Source organism: Bos taurus, chromosome 1 (assembly GCF_002263795.3).
Source record: "Bos taurus isolate L1 Dominette 01449 registration number 42190680 breed Hereford chromosome 1, ARS-UCD2.0, whole genome shotgun sequence".
NCBI classification, from domain to species: Eukaryota; Metazoa; Chordata; class Mammalia; order Artiodactyla; family Bovidae; genus Bos; species Bos taurus.
In genome coordinates, this window is record NC_037328.1 from 61,632,667 (window position 1) to 61,650,854 (window position 18,188).

The following is an 18,188-nucleotide window of genomic DNA, read 5'->3' on the forward strand; positions in this document are numbered from 1 at the left end:
ACATACATTTTTTTAGGCTCGCTCCCTGACCCCTCTCTACCTTCCAACAAAGTTCACCCAATGTAGCATTAACTTTCCTGCATGTGTGCACTGTGTCACCTGGTCTCTCCATGTAGCTGCCTCTAGAAGTCCAGTCTAGTGAGTGAGCTGACATGGTTTCAGCTCTTGCCAGCACTACCTAGAGCTCAATAGTTTATAATGGTGAGGTTAACAATCATAGAGAGTTGGACCTAGAACCAAGGAAAAAGGACAAGCTGCTGCTTATCAAGAACTGTTCAGGGTCTGAGATTTTTTACTCCGTTAATCAGTTATCTGCCTCCTGGATGTTGGCAGAAGACATGAGACTGCTGGGCAGTAATAACATTAACCGGAGTGCCAGCATCTGTGCATTTCCTAAGACCCAGTTCCCACTGGGTGACTTGAGCAGGGTCAGGTTGCCCTTGATATGTGGTAGGTTGTCCCTTAGAAGAATAACTCAGAGCTTAGGGAACTCACAGGCGGTAAGCTTGCCTGAACTTTGCCCTGGAGAAGATAACATTCTTACTTATGATAGACACTACTTAGCAAATCAAATCCCAGAAGAATTCAAAGTAGAGGTAACAAATGACTCAAGGGACTAGATCTAGTTAACAGTGTGCCTGAAGAACTATGGACAGAGGTCTGTGATATTGTATAGGAGGTGGCAAACAAAACCATCCCAAATTAAAAAGCAAGAAGGCAGAGTGGTTATCTGGCCTTAAAGATAGTGGAGAAATGAAGAGAAGTGAAAAGCAAGGGAGAAAGGGAAAGATATATCCAATTAAATGCAGAGTTTCAAAGAATAGCTAGAAGAAACAAGAAGGCCTTCTTCAATCAACAGTGTTTAATAATAGAAGAAAACAACAAAAGGGGAAAGACTAGACATCTCTTCAGGAAAACTGGAAACATCAAGGGAGAATTCTACCCAAAGATGCGCACAATAAAGGATAAAAATGGTAGAGACCTAATATATGGTGAAGAGATCAAGAAGAGATGGAAAGGATACATGGAAGAAGTGTATAAAAAAGATCTTAATGAACCAGATTACAATGATGGTATGGTTAGTCACCCAGAGCCAGACATTCTGGAGTACAAAGTCAAGTGGGCCTTAAGAAGCACTGCTATTAATAAAGCTAGTGAATGTGAAGAAATTCTACCAGCACTATTCAAATCCCTATAGGGTGATGCCATTAAGATTTTGCATTCATTATGTCAGCAAATCTGGAAGATGCAGCAGTGGCCACAGGGCTGGAAAGGTCAATCCACATCCCAGTTCCTAAGAAGGGTAGTACCAAAGAATGTGCTAACCATCGGATGAGTGCTAACGGTTGCACTCATCTCCCATGCTAGTAGGGTCATGCTTAAAATCTTGCATGCTAAGCTTCAGCATTATATGAATCAAGAAATTCCAGATGTCTAAGATGGGTCTAGAAAAGGAAGAGGATCTAGAGATCAAACTGACAACACTCACTGGATTATAGAAAAGCTAGGGAATTTCACTAGGGAAAGCTCTTAGAGAGATGGGAGTACCAGATCATCTTATCTGTCTCCTGAGAGACCTGTATGCAGTTAGAATCCTGTATGGAACAACTGATTTGTTCAAGATCGAGGAAGGGGTATGACAGTCTGCTGTCACCCTGCTTGTTTAATCTATATGCTGAGCACATCATGAGAAATGCTGGGCTGGATAAGTTACAAGCTGGAATCATTATAGCCAGGAGAAACATCAACAGTCTCAGATATGTGGATGATACCACTCTAAAGGCAGAAAGCAAAGAGGAACTAAAGAGTCTCTTGATAAGGGTGAAGGAGGAGAGTGAAAAGAGCCAGCTTAAAAGTAAATATTAAAAAAACTAAGATCATGGCATCCGCTCCCATTACATCATGGCAAATAGGAGAAAAGGTGGAAGTAGTGGCAGATTTCCTCTTCTTGGGCTCCAAAATCACTGTGGATGGTGACTGGAGCCATGAAATCAGAAGATAATTGCTTTTGGCAGGAAGGCTATGACAAATCTAGACAGTGTGTTGAAAAGCAGAGACATTACTCTGCTGACAAAGGTGCATATAGTCAAGGCTATGTTCTTCCCAGTGGTCACATAGGGTTGGGAGAGCTGGACTGTAAAGAAGGCAGAACACCAAAGAATTTATTCCTTTGGACTGTGGTGCTGGAGAAGACTCCTGAGAGTCCCTTGGACAGCAAGGGGATCAAACCTGTCAATCTTAAGGGAGATCAACCCTAAATATACACTGGAAAGATTGATGCTGAAGCTGAAGCTCCAGTATTTTGGTCACCTGATGCAAAAGAGGACTCATTGGAAAAGTCCCTGATGCTGGGAAAGATTGAGGGCAGAAGGAGAAGAGGGCATCGGAGGATGAGATAGCTGGATGGTATCACTGATGCAATGAACATGAACTTGGACAAACTCCAGGAGATGGTGAGGGACAGGGAGGCCTGGCGTGCTGCAGTCCATGGGGTTGCAAACAGTCAGACATGACTGGGTGACTGAACAGTAACAACAAGCTTGTCTGACCTCTGCCCTGGAAAAGATATATTCTTACTTATAATAGACACTACTAAGAAAACAAGCCTTTTGTTCTGAAGGAAGATACTGTCTTCATCTCTGGAACAAAGGCAGTCAGTGTCTCTGCTCATAAGACTTGCCAAATTGTAAGAAACCCACAGATGATAATCTTATGATACTGTTCAACCAGAAACCAAGGGAAATGTGAATCTGGGGTAGCTTATAAACTGAGCCTAGTACATCTTCCTCTTTTCATATATTTACTGTTTGCAAATATCATGGCAAAGGACTAAAATATGTAAAAAAATAAAAGAATCTTCTACACCCAGTTTCCTTTTGCCTTTCCCCCAAGTAATTGTAGGTTGGTTAATATATTTTCTGAAGTTTTAATACCCAACATAACTATGAAAATATCTTGCTTAGTTACTCTTTTTCTTAGCCTAATTTTTCTATTAGCATATTTAGGTAATCAGAGCTATAGAAATTCTGAGATAAATACTACCTTCATTCTATAGCTCTAAAAACTGTGCCATCTGCATTTAAAAAGTGCTATATATGCATGTTATAGAGGAGAAGGGTGATGTGAGAAATGTAAGTAAACTGCAGAAGACAGCATACATATCTATAATTTGATTTATAATGAAGGATCTGAAAGCACCCTCATTCTATTTCATAGATTAGGAAAAGGAAATTCAGGAGCATTAAAAAGCTTAAATAAAGATGAAACCAATATTAACCCCTGATAATTAAATTATACTTAATTTTATGTTCCATGCTTACAGCTCTCCTTTTTAAGGGTGTCTAACAAATACATAAGAAAAAAATAGACATTATAAAATAAACATTACAAGGCTTCTCCATTTTTTTACTTCGGGATAGACCCTGACATTTAGATGAAGTTAAAGAGAAAAATGAATGCTTGGCTTTAATATCATGTACAAAATCATCTTTGAAGGCTTTCTCTGTGAATTCTGTATTGTCTTTAAGACCTGATCATTCTAAATGGCTCCTTGGAGTAATTCAATTTGAAGATCTCCATGTTCTACTGTGATTTGCACCAAGATGCCTGCTTGTGTGTGTTTATTATAAATTTCCAGCTCCAACTAGCAATTTTTCCCTATAACAGATACACACTTCACTGAGTGGAACTCAACTATAAACATTTTATTGTCTGAGCAATTCATATGTACTGAGACATATAGTATTTAGAATTCTGAGTATTAAAGATGAGGAAAAGGAAAGAAAAAAGAGGACTAGTTGATGTCTGTCATGGTTTCTACCCCACCTCCCCAAATCCACAATTCTAAAAAAGTATTCAAAAGTACAAAACTGTAATTTAAATCAATGGGTTTTCTCCCAAATCATAAAAAAAATCTGCTTCTTAAATTTACCAATATATCACCAGATTCAATTAACACAAAGAGAGGCCCAAGTGGTTTTGCAAAGGGTTAGATTTATGTAGCATTGTTCAGAAAGCAGACTGTGTCGCTGTATTTCCATATTGAAAGCATGGAATACCTTTATCTGAATGAAATATAAACTACACAAGTAGAGAATTGCCATGCAAAAAAGATAAAGACCCCCATTTAACCTGTGTCACTATTTTCCCAAAGCCCCAACCTTCTTCCTTTTCTCTGTGGTCACCTTGGAAATGCTAGGATTCGTAACCTTTCCCACCAGCTTTCCCCTGGCTGTCAATGGAAAGAAAGAAGACAAATGATTTTAATGCTTATTTCTGCGCTGTCCACTGTCCAATGCAACTCTGCTGCCAGCTGGTCCTGCCGCAGCCCTGCTCACAGGAGCTTGGGTTCATGTGAAATTTTCACACAGACATTACAGGGGTGAAGGAGGGAAGACCAGGGTGGAGAAGGTCTTGCTGCTCATGGAGTAAGATCAAGATAGCACAGTAGGACAGCAAGCGCGGCACACACAGTTCTAATTCTGAGTGTTCCACAGTCACAACTGACAGAGGGGTGATGCCAGCCCAAGAGAGAGGCCTAATGTGTGCTGTGCTAGGTCGCTTCAGTCATGCCTGTCTCTTTGCGACTTCATGGACTATAGCCTTCCAGGCTCCTCTCTTTAGGAGAGAGGACTCTCCAGGAAAGAATACTGGAGTGGGTTGCCATCTCCTTTTCCAGGGGATTTTCCCGACCTAGGGATCTAATCTGTGTCTCTTATGTCTCCTGCATTGGCAGGTGGGTTCTTTACCACTACTGTCACCTACAATCTCCCTAGGCCTAATGAAATGCAATATACAAAAGGTAGCATACATACATAAGCCTATTTAAAAATGAACCAGTATATAGACTAGTGGCATAGCTCGATGAAAGGACTGTTCTGGACTTGATTTTATTAATGGCTTTTTCAAGCATTGCTGCTGCTAAGTCGCTTCAGTCGTGTCGACTCTGTGCGACCCCATAGAGGGCAGCACACCAGGCTCCCCCATCCCTGGGATTCTCCAGGCAAAAACACTGGAGTGGGTTGCCATTTCCTTCTCCAAAGCATGAAAGTGAAAAGTGAAAGTGAAGTCGCTCAGTCGTGTCTGACTCTTTGCGACCCCATGGACTGTAGCCTACCAGGCTCCTCTGTCCATGGGATTTTCCAAGCAAGAGTACTGGAGTTGGGGTGCCATTGCCTTCTCCGTTTTCAAGCATTAGGACAGTCAGATGCTAAGCTGTTTTGCTGGGAGATTGCAAATATAGTATCCCATGGGGACAGGTTAAAAGATACAAGAACAGTTATGGAAGGAGAAGGAGAGAAAAAAGTCAGTGTAGGAAATAGCAATAGCCAAGTGACTCTATTTTACCTGAATTCCGTCCTTGACTGTAATCTTAATATGGTAATTTGCCACGTCTTGGGAGTTGAACCAATTCTTCCTTTGTGGTGGCCCAAGACACAGATACACTCACAAACATATATTCTGAGAAGTAGGAAATATAAATGTTAGTGACTAAAGTGAGAGGTGGTTTATCCTGGAGAAAATGTAGGAAGGAGAAAAGTAAGAAAAGAAAAAAGGCAGCTACTCAGGAAGGATGTCAGATGGTGACAAATTGGGGGTTTGGTGTGGGATTGCTACTGGTAAGAAAACAGCACAGGTATCAGGACCCGGACAGTTTCTTTCAGATGTATAAACATTTCCCTAAAGCAAACCTTTGAAGACTTGAAACATCAAACTGTCACAGCAGAGGGCAGCAGGGAGAAATAGTGTTCTCAAACCCAGCTCAAAGCAGCACGTAAGAATGGCTTTTTGAAAGGTCTTTGCCAGAAACCTAGATGCACAAGGGGCATATTTCTGTGATCTCTGTAAATTCTTGAGAACAAGTATTTTCCAGGAGCTTAGAACCTACAGGTCCCTTTAGACCAGTTGAATAATAACTGAACTCGAATACCTGTCCATCTTCCGTTCATGCATCACACACATCAAAACTAACCGGGCACATAAAACACTGTATTCAAACCCAAGAAATACACATGGGGGAAAAAAAAATCAGGGCTTGACCAAGAAATGCTGGTTCTAGGCAGTATGGCAGGGAAGTTTGCAAGAGTCCTCTGCATTCAGCCAAAAGATGTGAGAGACAGGGTGGAGGGAGGAAGACAAAGAGTGAGAAGGAAGAGGATGAGGAGGGGGATGGAGAGCAAAAAAGAGGAAGGGGCCAGGGCAGAGGAGGAGAGAAAGATCTTGAACTGTTCTTCCTCCTTGGATGATTCAAATATTTACATTTTCCTTCTTTGTTCCTGCCTATGCCATTCCCTCTCCCATCCTTTTCATTCATTTCCCTACATCCTTCCTGCCCCCACCACCCCTACTCCTGACAAACTGTTCAATTCTTTGATTTCAAATCTATTGCTACCTCCTACACTAGTCCACCTGTGCATTTGTTTGTTTGTTTGTTTTTCATGCTCTGCAGGCTCCCTCCCACCCTCCCTCTCCATCTCTGCATCCTGAAGTAGAACATCCATGCAAGCACATCATACACACAGATACACAGCTGTCCTGACTTCTCTCTGGCACTCTGCAATGACGGACACTCCAAACATTTAGCACAGCATGCCAAAATATTGAAGCAAAAATGAGAAGCTCTTCAATTGCATTGCTAATTATTTGTAAACAAACTCTTTTCAAGGTAGAAATTCTGGCAATGATGTCTGGTGTAGGAGATGCTGGGAGTCTACTATTGGAAGACAACAGAGATCCCCTTCAGATGCTAGGTGGCAGTGTTAACTCACTAACAGGCACATACCTAAGACTTGCCAAGTCACACAGATAATTTAACTTGAGTGAGACACACATAAAAGTGGAGAACTCATAGAGATGGGCTGAAGCCAGGAAAATAAGTTACCGCGACGGTCCATGGAGGAGTTCATAAACATGGAAAGCTGGGAGTCATTTCTTTAAAAAGGCTCAGCCAGAGACAGTTGATATTTTAAGAGCCTGCCTTGTGATTTCAGCATCAAGATTTCAAAGCCATAAGTCTTTTAAAAACATAACACTGGTAAAGAGATTTCCCCAAATGTTTAATATTTTTTCCTTCTCCATCTGAATTTTCCCATCTGAATAATAGTGATCAATATTTGTAGCAACCAGAAAATATCTGAACATCAAACACTGCTCTGATGAAGGGATTTCATGAGCAGATTGTCTTTGTCTTTCTCCGTGTGATCATGACCACAATATCTTCAGTCCCAATTACTCTTTCTCTCTCTCACATTCTAATTAATCACCTAGACCAGTGGATTCACTCATATAAACATTACTCAAGCCTATGCTCACCTCTCAATCCCCATTGATCCTGGTTTATTTAGATTTTTATAAACATTCCTTCCTTAAAAGATCGTGGCAGACTTTTGATTGGACATTCTTCCTTTTGTGTATTCCCCACCATGTACTAACCTAACCAAAGTTACAAGAGATCTCAAAAACAAATACAGGCCACTTAAAAGCACAGATACTCACATAATCTATTATCAAAAGCAGCATTCCAAGGATATTTTGTCCTCTTAATAGAGAGAGAAAATCTAATCTGGTCTTGCACCAGCTTGCTTTTAACAATAAAATTCACTTGTTTAGTTAATTTCAATCTAAATCTAGCCAGTCTTGGCCATCCGCAAATCCTCTGTCACTTTCTATATCAATATTAGTTCATCCTTTATTTCTTTTTCTATCCAGAAATAATGAACTCTAAGACAGACTTACTTTCTTTTTCCTTAATAAAATGCAATTCCATTCCTCACACCTTCTTCTTTTTTTTTTTTAATTTTATTTTATTTTATTTTAAACTTTACAATATTGTATTAGTTTTGCCAAATATCGAAATGAATCTGCCACAGGTATACATGTGTTCCCCATCCTGAACCCTCCTCCCTCCTCCCTCCCCATGCCATCCCTCTGGGTCATCCCAGTGCACCAGCCCCAAGCATCCAGCATCGTCCATCAAACCTGGACTGGCGACTCATTTCATATATGATATTATACATGGTTCAATGCCATTCTCCCAAATCTTCCCACCCTCTCCCTCTCCCACAGAATCCATAAGACTGTTCTATACATCAGTGTCTCTTTTGCTGTCTCGTACACAGGGTTATTGTTACCATCTTTCTAAATTCCATATATATGCGTTAGTATACTGTATTGGTGTTTTTCTTTCTGGCTTACTTCATTCTGTATAATAGGCTCCAGTTTCATCCACCTCATTAGAACTGATTCAAATGTATTCTTTTTAATGGCTGAGTAATACTCCATTGTGTATATGTACCACTGCTTTCTTATCCATTCATCTGCTGATGGACATCTAGGTTGCTTCCATGTCCTGGCTATTATAAACAGTGCTGCGATGAACAATGGGGTACACGTGTCTCTTTCCCTTCTGGTTTCCTCAGTGTGTATACCCAGCAGTGGGATTGCTGGATCATAAGGCAGTTCTATTTCCAGTTTTTTAAGGAATCTCCACACTGTTCTCCATAGTGGCTGTACTAGTTTGCATTCCCACCAACAGTGTAAGAGGGTTCCCTTTTCTCCACACCCTCTCCAGCATTTATTGCTTGTAGACTTTTGGATAGCAGCCATTCTGACTGGCGTGAAATGGTACCTCATAGTGGTTTTGATTTGCATTTCTCTGATAATGAGTGATGTTGAGCATCTTTTCATGTGTTTGTTAGTCATCTGTATGTCTTCTTTGGAGAAATGTCTATTTAGTTCTTTGGCCCATTTTTTGATTGGGTCATTTATTTTTCTGGAGTTGAGCTGTAGGAGTTACTTGTATATTTTTGAGATTAGTTGTTTGTCAGTTGCTTCATTTGCTATTATTTTCTCCCATTCTGAAGGCTGTCTTTTCACCTTGCTAATAGTTTCCTTAGTTGTGCAGAAGCTTTTAAGTTTAATTAGGTCCCATTTGTTTATTTTTGCTTTTATTTCCAATATTCTGGGAGGTGGGTCATAGAGGATCCTGCTGTCCTCACACTTTCTATACTGCAAACATTCATCCTATTTTACTACTGTATACTGAAATGTTTCTTGTATTATTTTATTAGCTTTAATTACCTGTTTAAATTAGAATCATCAACTCTTAAAAACGTTAATTTTTAGTGAAAACTGAGACATGAGTTTGAGTAGGCTCTAGGAGTTGGTGATGGACAGGGAAGCCTGTCATGCTGCAGTCCATGGGGTCACAAAGAGTCAGACATGACTGAACAACTGAACTGAACTGAACTGAAGAAGTAATTATGAACCATTTTTACATTAGCGTTATGTAGATAGACTGGTGAACATAAATTCCAGAGATAATTTCTAAAACATTTGCTTTCTTATTGAGAGCATCTCAGGGTGGCACCAAAGATATTCATTTATAGTTCTACCTTTTTTTTCTGTTTAGTAATTGATGTCTTAGAATCTTACTTTATTTGAGAATGACTCAGCTATTCAATAAACTTCCACCATTTAACTTAATTAACACAGCTCTAAAATTTTGTGTTACCAAATATTTGGAGAGATCACTCTCAAATAGACATTTCTAAAGCATAATTATTCCTATAGAATTTACCTAAAAGCGCTAGTAACTGAGGCACCAACTTCACTGGGCAAATGACATGAGCCTTGAAACAAATTAACAAAAAACCTCACAAAATTCTTGGAATTATAAATGTTTCTATCACTCTCTATTAGTCATGAAAACTAAAGGAAAATCTGGATTCAAGCAGAACAAAACTTATTAACATAGGAATGAATGTACTGTTGAAAATAATTATAATTTTATAAATTTGTGTTTAAAATATTCCTGGTTCTTCAATGGCCTTTTTTCCCCAGATTTAAAACAAACTTTTGTCTTAAACTACCTACAACTTGGAAAGATATACTTTTGTGAACAAATAAGAAACATTTACTTTTTCTCTCTACCTGGTACTTTTATAATTCAGAAACTGTCAGTGAGTGTTCTTATTTTCATGCTGTTTATGATAGGACACAATTGGAAACACTGGCTATATGACTCAAACTTTGACTGAAAATGATATTCCACATAAAATCTGAAACTCTTTCTAAACTGTGCCCACAAAGCAGTCTTAAAAAGAACTTAAATGGTCAATCACTTTTCTTGCTCTACTTAAATAAATAATAAGGGCACATTTGTATGCAAAAAGTTATTTTTACTATAATTCTCTTTGGTTAAAAAATAGAGCTAATTGTAGAGAGTAAAATTATGTTTACACTTTTGTAGATGTTAGATTCTAGTCTTTGGGGTTATTTTAACATAACTGTAAATTGAACTGGATCCTGAATTCTTCTAGTTTCCTCAAATATCTGGCTATAATTCACCAAACTAACATTTCCAGTTTTTTTCCCACCCTTCTGATTTGGAATCAGTAAGACCAGAAAGTGATTAAATCTCCTTAAAAGGGTCTGTACCAGGTCCTTTTCAGTACCCACATGGCAGTCAAACTTCAGGGACTTGGTGTGTATTTCAGAGCTGAAAAAAGTCCCACTTGACACCTGGTACTGCACAAGCATTGGAAACTTCTGAATCAAATTGAAAAAAGTAACTGGCATTGATGAAAATGACACCTACCCAAGACACTGGATCAAGACTTCCTACTTTAGCTATCCATGAAACCCTTTACTCTTTTCATTCTTTTCTTTACTCTGACATTGATCTAGAAAGCTAATAACATCATCTGCATTTCCTAAGATACTCTTAAGGGAAGGGGTATAAATCTTTTAGAAAGTGATTTTCTACCAAAAGTTTCAATCTATAAATAATTATCTAGATCAGATTTGCCCCCACTGGATTCTCACCAGCAGCACCCATCTTTCCAAGGCATTGAGGATGACTATTTCAAGATAGGAGATTCTCTTCTCAATGTGTGGAAAACAACACTGACCCTTGGCTTGACAGGGCAAATTCAGTAACTCTTGGGAAAGAATCTAGTAACAGTGCCACCTTAGTGGGAGTAATTTGTGCTATGATGAAATTTGTCCTTGTCTGTGGTGATTATTATTCTCATTGGGACTATAAGTGCCTAATGACTAGCATATAACTGGACCATGCCTCTTAAGTTATTTAACTGTATCCCTAACTATTCTAGAAAAAAACCTACCAGGAAGCCTTTCATAATTCAGGGTTCACTTTCTTTGACAGAGCTCTATTTACCCTGGTTAGGGGTAAATGCAAATGAGGTTATGATTAGGAACCTTTCCTTAACTCTCGGAAACAGTTCATTGCTAAGAAACCAGCTTCCCAACAAAAAGCCTTAGACTTTCTGGCCAAAGTTTTGACAACAGAATAGCTCTTGATGATCTTATAACTGAGCAAGGAGGTGCCTGGGCTATGGCCACCACTGCCTACTACACTTAGATTGACACTTATGGGGAAGCTGAAACTCAGTTATATAAGATCACTGAGTAAGTCATTTGGCTTAAAAAGGTGACTTCTTTAAGGGGTCCTTCTTTGATTTGAATCTTGGGAACCATGACTCCTAAGTACACTACAGACATTGGGAATTAACCTGATTATAGCTATCATAATAATCTCCCTAGATTTATAATCCCAGAGATTATCATAACTCTCCTACATTCTCTCAAAAGCTTTAAATGAAAGTTTGCAGCCAATAACTTACAAGCAAATGATGTCCCTCAGGCTGAAGTGTCACAAAAAGAATGAAGAAAAAAAATTATGACACTGAAGTCATGTCCTGTAATATTACATGAGTTTGATCCCACCAAAGACCAACAAAGCTGTACAGCAATAGTTGAGAGTGCTGCTAATGCCTTAAAGTATTACCACATCCCTCAGATAGACTGAGAGTCTTATCAAAAGGAGGAAATTGTTAAAGAGAAAAACCACAGGCCCAAAATGGTGTCACTTGTGCTAATGCCTATTATAACTAACTTAGATTTAATACCTAACCTAACTGCAGTTTCAACCTTCCCCAGAAATGTAATCTTAATCAACCAGTTTAGAATATCTCTAGTCAGAATCAATGACACCTCTTATATCTGAGAGTCCCTTGGACAGCAAGGAGATCCAACCAGTCCATTCTAAAGGAAATCAGTCCTGAATATTCATTGGAAGGACTGATGCTGAAGCTGAAACTCCAATACTCTGGCCATGTGTTACGAAGAACTGACTCATTGGAAAAGACCCTGATGCTGGGAAAGATTGAAGGCAGGAGGAGAAGGGGATGACAGAGGATGAGATGGTTGGATGTCATCATGGACACAATGGACATGAGTTTGAGTAAACTCCGGGAGTTGGTGATGGACAGGGAGGCCTGGTGTGCTGCACTCCATGGGATCATAGAGTCAGACACAACCGAGCAACTGAACTGAAGTCAACTGATACCCGTATTTATATCTTCATTCTGTTAGTTCTGATTCAATGGAAAGTGAAAGTGAAAGTGAAGTCACTCAGCCATGTCCGACTCTTTGCGACCCCTTGGACAGTACAACCCACCAAGCTCCTCTTTCCATGGGATTCTCCAGGCAAGTATACTGGAGTGGGTTGCCATTTCCTTCTCCAGGGGATCTTCCCAACCCAGGGATCGAACCCAGGTCTCCCACATTGCAGGCAGACCCTTTAACCTCTGAGCCACCAGGGAAGCTGATTCAATGGATAATCCTGACTAGTACAGCAGAGGATGGTTATGTGCACTAAATGTAACAAAAGAGTAGTAGAAAGAGATTGGATTCTAGATACATTTTGAGGCAGAAAAAAAAAATGTTAATGGTTAGAATGTGGGTAAGGGCTTCCCTCATAGCTCAGTCAGTTAAGAATCTGGGACTTCCCTGGTGGTCCAGTGGTTAAGACTGCGCTTTCAATGCAGGGGGCCTGGGTTTTATCCCTGGTCAGGGAACTAAGTTCCTACAGGCCTCATGGCACAGCGAAAAAATTAAAATAAATAATATAATAAGAATAATAATAAAATAATCTTAAAAAAAAAAAAAAAGAAAAGAAAGAATCTCGTGACAATGCAGGAGACCAGGGTTTGATTCCTGGGTCGGGAAGATCCCCTGGAGAAGGAAATGGCAACCCACTCCAGTATTCTTGCCTGGAAAATCCCATGGACAGAGGAGCCTGGTGGGCTACAGTCCATGGGGTCACAAGGGTCAGATACGACTTAGAGACTAAACCACCATCAGAATGTGGGTATGAATGTGAATCAAAGAGATGAGTCAAGTTTGATTCTGAAATTTTGGATGGAGCAACTGAAAGAATAGTTATCATTCTGTTGCTGTTCAGTCACTCAGTTATGTCCAAGTATTTGAGACCCCATGGACTGCAGCATGCCAGGCTTCCCTGTCCTCCATGATCTCCTCTGGCACCCCCTTCACTTCTTGCCTTCAATCTTTCCCAGCATCAAGGTCTTTTCCAAGTTACCTTTTACTGAGGTGGAAATATTGAGGAGTAATGAGGTGATAAAGAGCTTGGTTTTGTACATTCTAAAGTGCTGCTCGGCACTGGAGTGGCAGCTGCATGGTGCTGGAGTGACTGAGGAGATACCCCACGTCCAAGGGCAGAGAAGCCCCAGCAAAATGGTAGGTGCTGGTGCAGCAGCTGAGCAGTGCTGGAGCAACGTTGAGGAGATATCTGACATCCAAGGGCAAAGGAGAAGCCCTAGCAAGATGGTAGAAGGGGCAAAATTGTGTTTAGAATCATACCCACCAGAGACGCTCAGAGGGCTCAAACATAGCTTGTATGTACCAGGACCCAGAGACCCCACAGAGACTGAGATAGAACTGTGTTTGGGTGTCTCCTGAGGTGGTACAGGTCAGCAGTAGACTGCTCTGGGGGCAGGGGCTCTGGGTGCAGTAGACCTGGGTATGGCAGAAGCCTTCTTGGAGGATGTCACCATTCACCCACCATAGAGCCACTAGAACTTACACAGGACTAGGGAAACAGACTCTTGGAGGGCATACACAGAACCTTGTGCACACCAGGACCCAGGAGAAATGAGCAGTGACCCCACAAGAGACTGGCCCAGACTTGCCTGTGAATGACCAGGAGTCTCTGGTGGAGGTGTGGGTCAATGGTGGCCTGCTGCAGGGTTGGGGGCACTGAGTGTAGCAGTGCATGCATGGGGCCTTTTGAAGGATGTCACAAATATCTTCATTACCTCCACCATAGTTTGGCCTCAGGTGATTCAGAGGTAAAGCATCTGCCTGCAATGCAGGAGACCTGGGTTCAATTCCTGGGTCAGGAAGATCCCATGGAGAAGAAAATGAAGAGTACTCCAGTACTCTTGCCTAGAAAATTCCATGGACAGAGGAACCTGGTGGGCTACAGTCCATGGAATCACAAACAGTCAAACAGGACTGAGCAACTTCATTCTCAAATAACAGGGAGGGCACATAGCCCCACCCTTCAACAGAAAATTGGATTAAAGATTTACTGATCATAGCCCTACCCATCAGAATAAGACCTACTTTCCCCCTTAGTCAGTCAATCCCATCAGGAAGCTTCCATAAGGCTCTTATCCTTCTCCATCAGAGGGCAGACAGACTGAAAACCACAGTCACAGAAAACTAACCAATCTGATCACATGGACCACAGCCTTGTCTAACTCAATGAAACTATGAGTCATGCTGTGTAGGGACACCCAAAATGGATGGGTCATAGTGGAGAGTTCTGACAAAACATGGTCCCCTGGAGAAGGGAATGGCAAACCAGTTCAGTATTCTTGCCTTGAGAACTCCATGAATGGTATGAAAAGGCAAAAAGATAGGACATTGAAAGATGAACTCCCCAGGTTGGTAGGTGCCCAATATGCTACTGAAGATCAGTGGAGAACTAATTCCAGAAAGGATGAAGAGATGGATCCAAAGCAAAACAACACCTAGTTGTGGATGTGACTAGTGATGGAAGTAAACTGCAATGCTGTAAGAGCAATATTGCATAGGAACCTGGAATGTTAGGCCCATGAATCAAGGCAAATTGGAAGTGGTCAAACAGGAGATGGCAAAAGTGAACATCGACATTTTAGGAATCAGTGAAATAAAATGGACTGGAATGGGTGAGTTTAATTCTGATGACCATTTTATCTACTACTGTGGGCAAGAATCCCTTAGAAGAAATGGAGTAGCCATCATAGTCAACAAAAGGGTCCAAAATGCAGTACTTGGATGCAATCTCAAAAATAACAGAATCATCTCTTTTTGCTTCCAAGGCAAACCATTCAATATCACAGTAATCCAAGCCTAAGTCCTGACCAATAATGCTGAAGATGCTGAAGTTGAACAGTTCTATGAAGACCTTCTAGAACTAACACCCAAAAAACCACATTCTTTTCATTATAGGGGACTGGAATGCAAAAATAGGAAGTCCAGAAATACCTGGAGGCAATGGGCAAATTTGGCCTTGGAGTACAGAATGAAGCAGGGCAAAAACTAATAGAGTTTTGTCATGAGAACACACTGGTCATAGCAAACATCCTCTTCCAACAACAGAAGAGAAGACTCTACACATGGACATCACCAGATGGCCAACACTGAAATCAGATTGATTATATTTGCAGCCAAAGATGGAGAAGCTCTATACAGTCAGCACAAACAAGACCAGGAACTGACTGGCTCAGATCATGAAGTCCTTACTGACAAATTCAGACTTAAATTGAAGAAAGTAGGGAAAATCACTGACCATTTAGGTATGGCCTAAATCAAATCCCTTATAATTATACAGTGGAAGTGACAAATAGATTCAAGGGATTAGATATGATAGACAGAGTGCCTGATGAACTATGGACAGAGGTTCGTGACATTGTACAGGAGACAGGGATCAAGACCAACCCCAAGAAAAAGAAATGCAAAAAAGCAAAATGGTTGTCTGAGGAGGCCAAATTGCCAACATCCATTGGATCATCGAAAAAGCAAGAGTTCCAGAAAAACATCTACTTCTACTTTATTGACTTTGTGACCAAAGCCTTTGGATGTGTGGATCACAACAAACTGTGGAAAATTCTTCAAGAGATGGGAATACCAGGCCACCTGACTTGCCTCCTGAGGAATCTGTGTCCAGGTCAAGAAGCAACAGTTAGAACTGGACATCGAATAACAGACTGGTTCCAAATCTGGAAAGGAGTATGACAAAAATGTATCTTGTCACCCTGATAATTTAACTTATATGCAGAGTACACATGAGAAATGCTGGGCTGGATGAAACACACACTGGGATCAAGATTGCTGGGAGAAATATCAATAACCTCAGATATGCAGATGATACCAACCTTACGGCAGAAAGCGAAGAGGAACTCAAGAGCCTCTTGATGAAAGTAAAAGAGGAGAGTGAAAAACTTGGCTTAAAACTCAACATTCAGAAAACTAAGGTCATGGCATCTGGTCCCATTACTTCATGGCAAATAGATGGGGAACAGTGAGAGACTTTATTTTGGGGGGCTCCAAAATCACTGCAGATGGTGACTGCAGCTGTGAAATTTTTTAAAAGACACTTACTCCTTGGAAGAAAAGTTATGACCAACCTAGACAGCATATTAAAAAGAAGAGATATCATTTTGCCAACAAAGGTCCATCTAATCAAGGCTATGGTTTTTCCAGTAGTCATGTATGGATGTGAGAGTTGGACTATAAAGAAATCTGAGTGCTGAAGAATGATGCTTTTGAACTGTGGTGTTGGAGAAGACTCTTGAAAGTCCCTTGGACTGCAAGGAGATCCAACCAGTCCATCCTAAAGGAAATCATTGGAAGCTGAACCTGAGGCTGAGGCTGAGGCTGAGGCTGAAACTCCAATACTTTAGCCACCTGATGCAAAGAGCTGACTCATTTGAAAAGACTCTGATGCTGGGAAAAATTGAAGGTGGGAAGAGAGGGGGATGACAGAAACTGAGATGGTTGGATGGCATCACTGACTCAATGGACATGAATTTGAGTAAACTCTGGGAGTTGGGATTGGACAGGGAGGCCTGGCATGCTGCAGTCCACGGGGTTGCAAAGAGTCAGACAGGACTGAGTGACTGAACTGAACTGAACTGAATGTCTGAATGAGACTAAATTGTCAATTGGATAAATAAACCTAGAATTCAGAACAGAGCTTACAACGAAGATCAGTATTTCAAAATCACTGACTTTATACCTGTGACCTAGACGAGATCACACAGGAAATGAGAATAAACAAATAAGAGAAAAAGTCTGAGCCCTATAGTCTTCAGTAGTTAAGTAGTAAGGTTAAAAAAATGGGGAGCATTCAGGAAGGAGCTTGAGAAGTATCACTCAATGAGGTAAGTAGGAAACCAACACAGAATTGTTCCCCAGAGACCAAGAAAGATATTCAAAAGAGAGGCAATAGTGGAGCATGTCAAGTGCTCTTGGTAGGTCATAGTGGTAGCAGAGGGTTTTCTTTTGGACTTGACAATGTGGAAATAACTAGGGGAGATATTATGTGTTTGAAAACTATATGGATAAAGCTGTTAAAGGCAAGGGAAAATATACACAGCATTTAAGACAGTGGTAACCTTTTCCTTAGGGAAAACAATGAAATGGGATATAAAGGAACACAGAGGCACATAAAACAGAATTGGTAATGTTATAATTCTTAAATTGGGTTATTCTGTTTTATAATATAAAATGCATTATATATGTTGCAGGGAAGAGCCAATTATCACTCCATGCTGGAACGTTCTTTGATTTGCTTTTCATTACAAGTATTATTATAATCATCTATAATGGCCTGCCACAGGAAACCATGCCCCTTTGCCTGACTGTTTGACTAAAGTGTCTTTGATCAGTTCATAGGGAGATAATCTGACCCTGCCCACCTGTGAATGGCTGCAGGAAAGAAGAGATTAACATATCTCTTCCATAGGGTGTCCATTCCCAGAGATGTCTTTCAAAACTGATGGCTCTTTTTACTTTACTTCCTCACTGCCTCTCCCTCTCTATTCTGCCTTTTTACTTTATTTCCTCACCTCCTCCTACCTCTGCTCTATAAAAGAACGTGACCCCATAAGATGGTTATTTTGAGGTATTAGTCTGCCATCTTCTTGGTCAACAGCTTTCAGAGTAAAGTTACATTCCTTGCCTCAATACCTCATCTCTGATTCATGGCCTGTTGTGCTGTGAGCAGACCGAGCTTGGACTCAGTAGCATATGTAATCTTCTGAATGAACCAAAGATGACATGATTGAAACTTAATATGAAGAAAGGTATGGGCA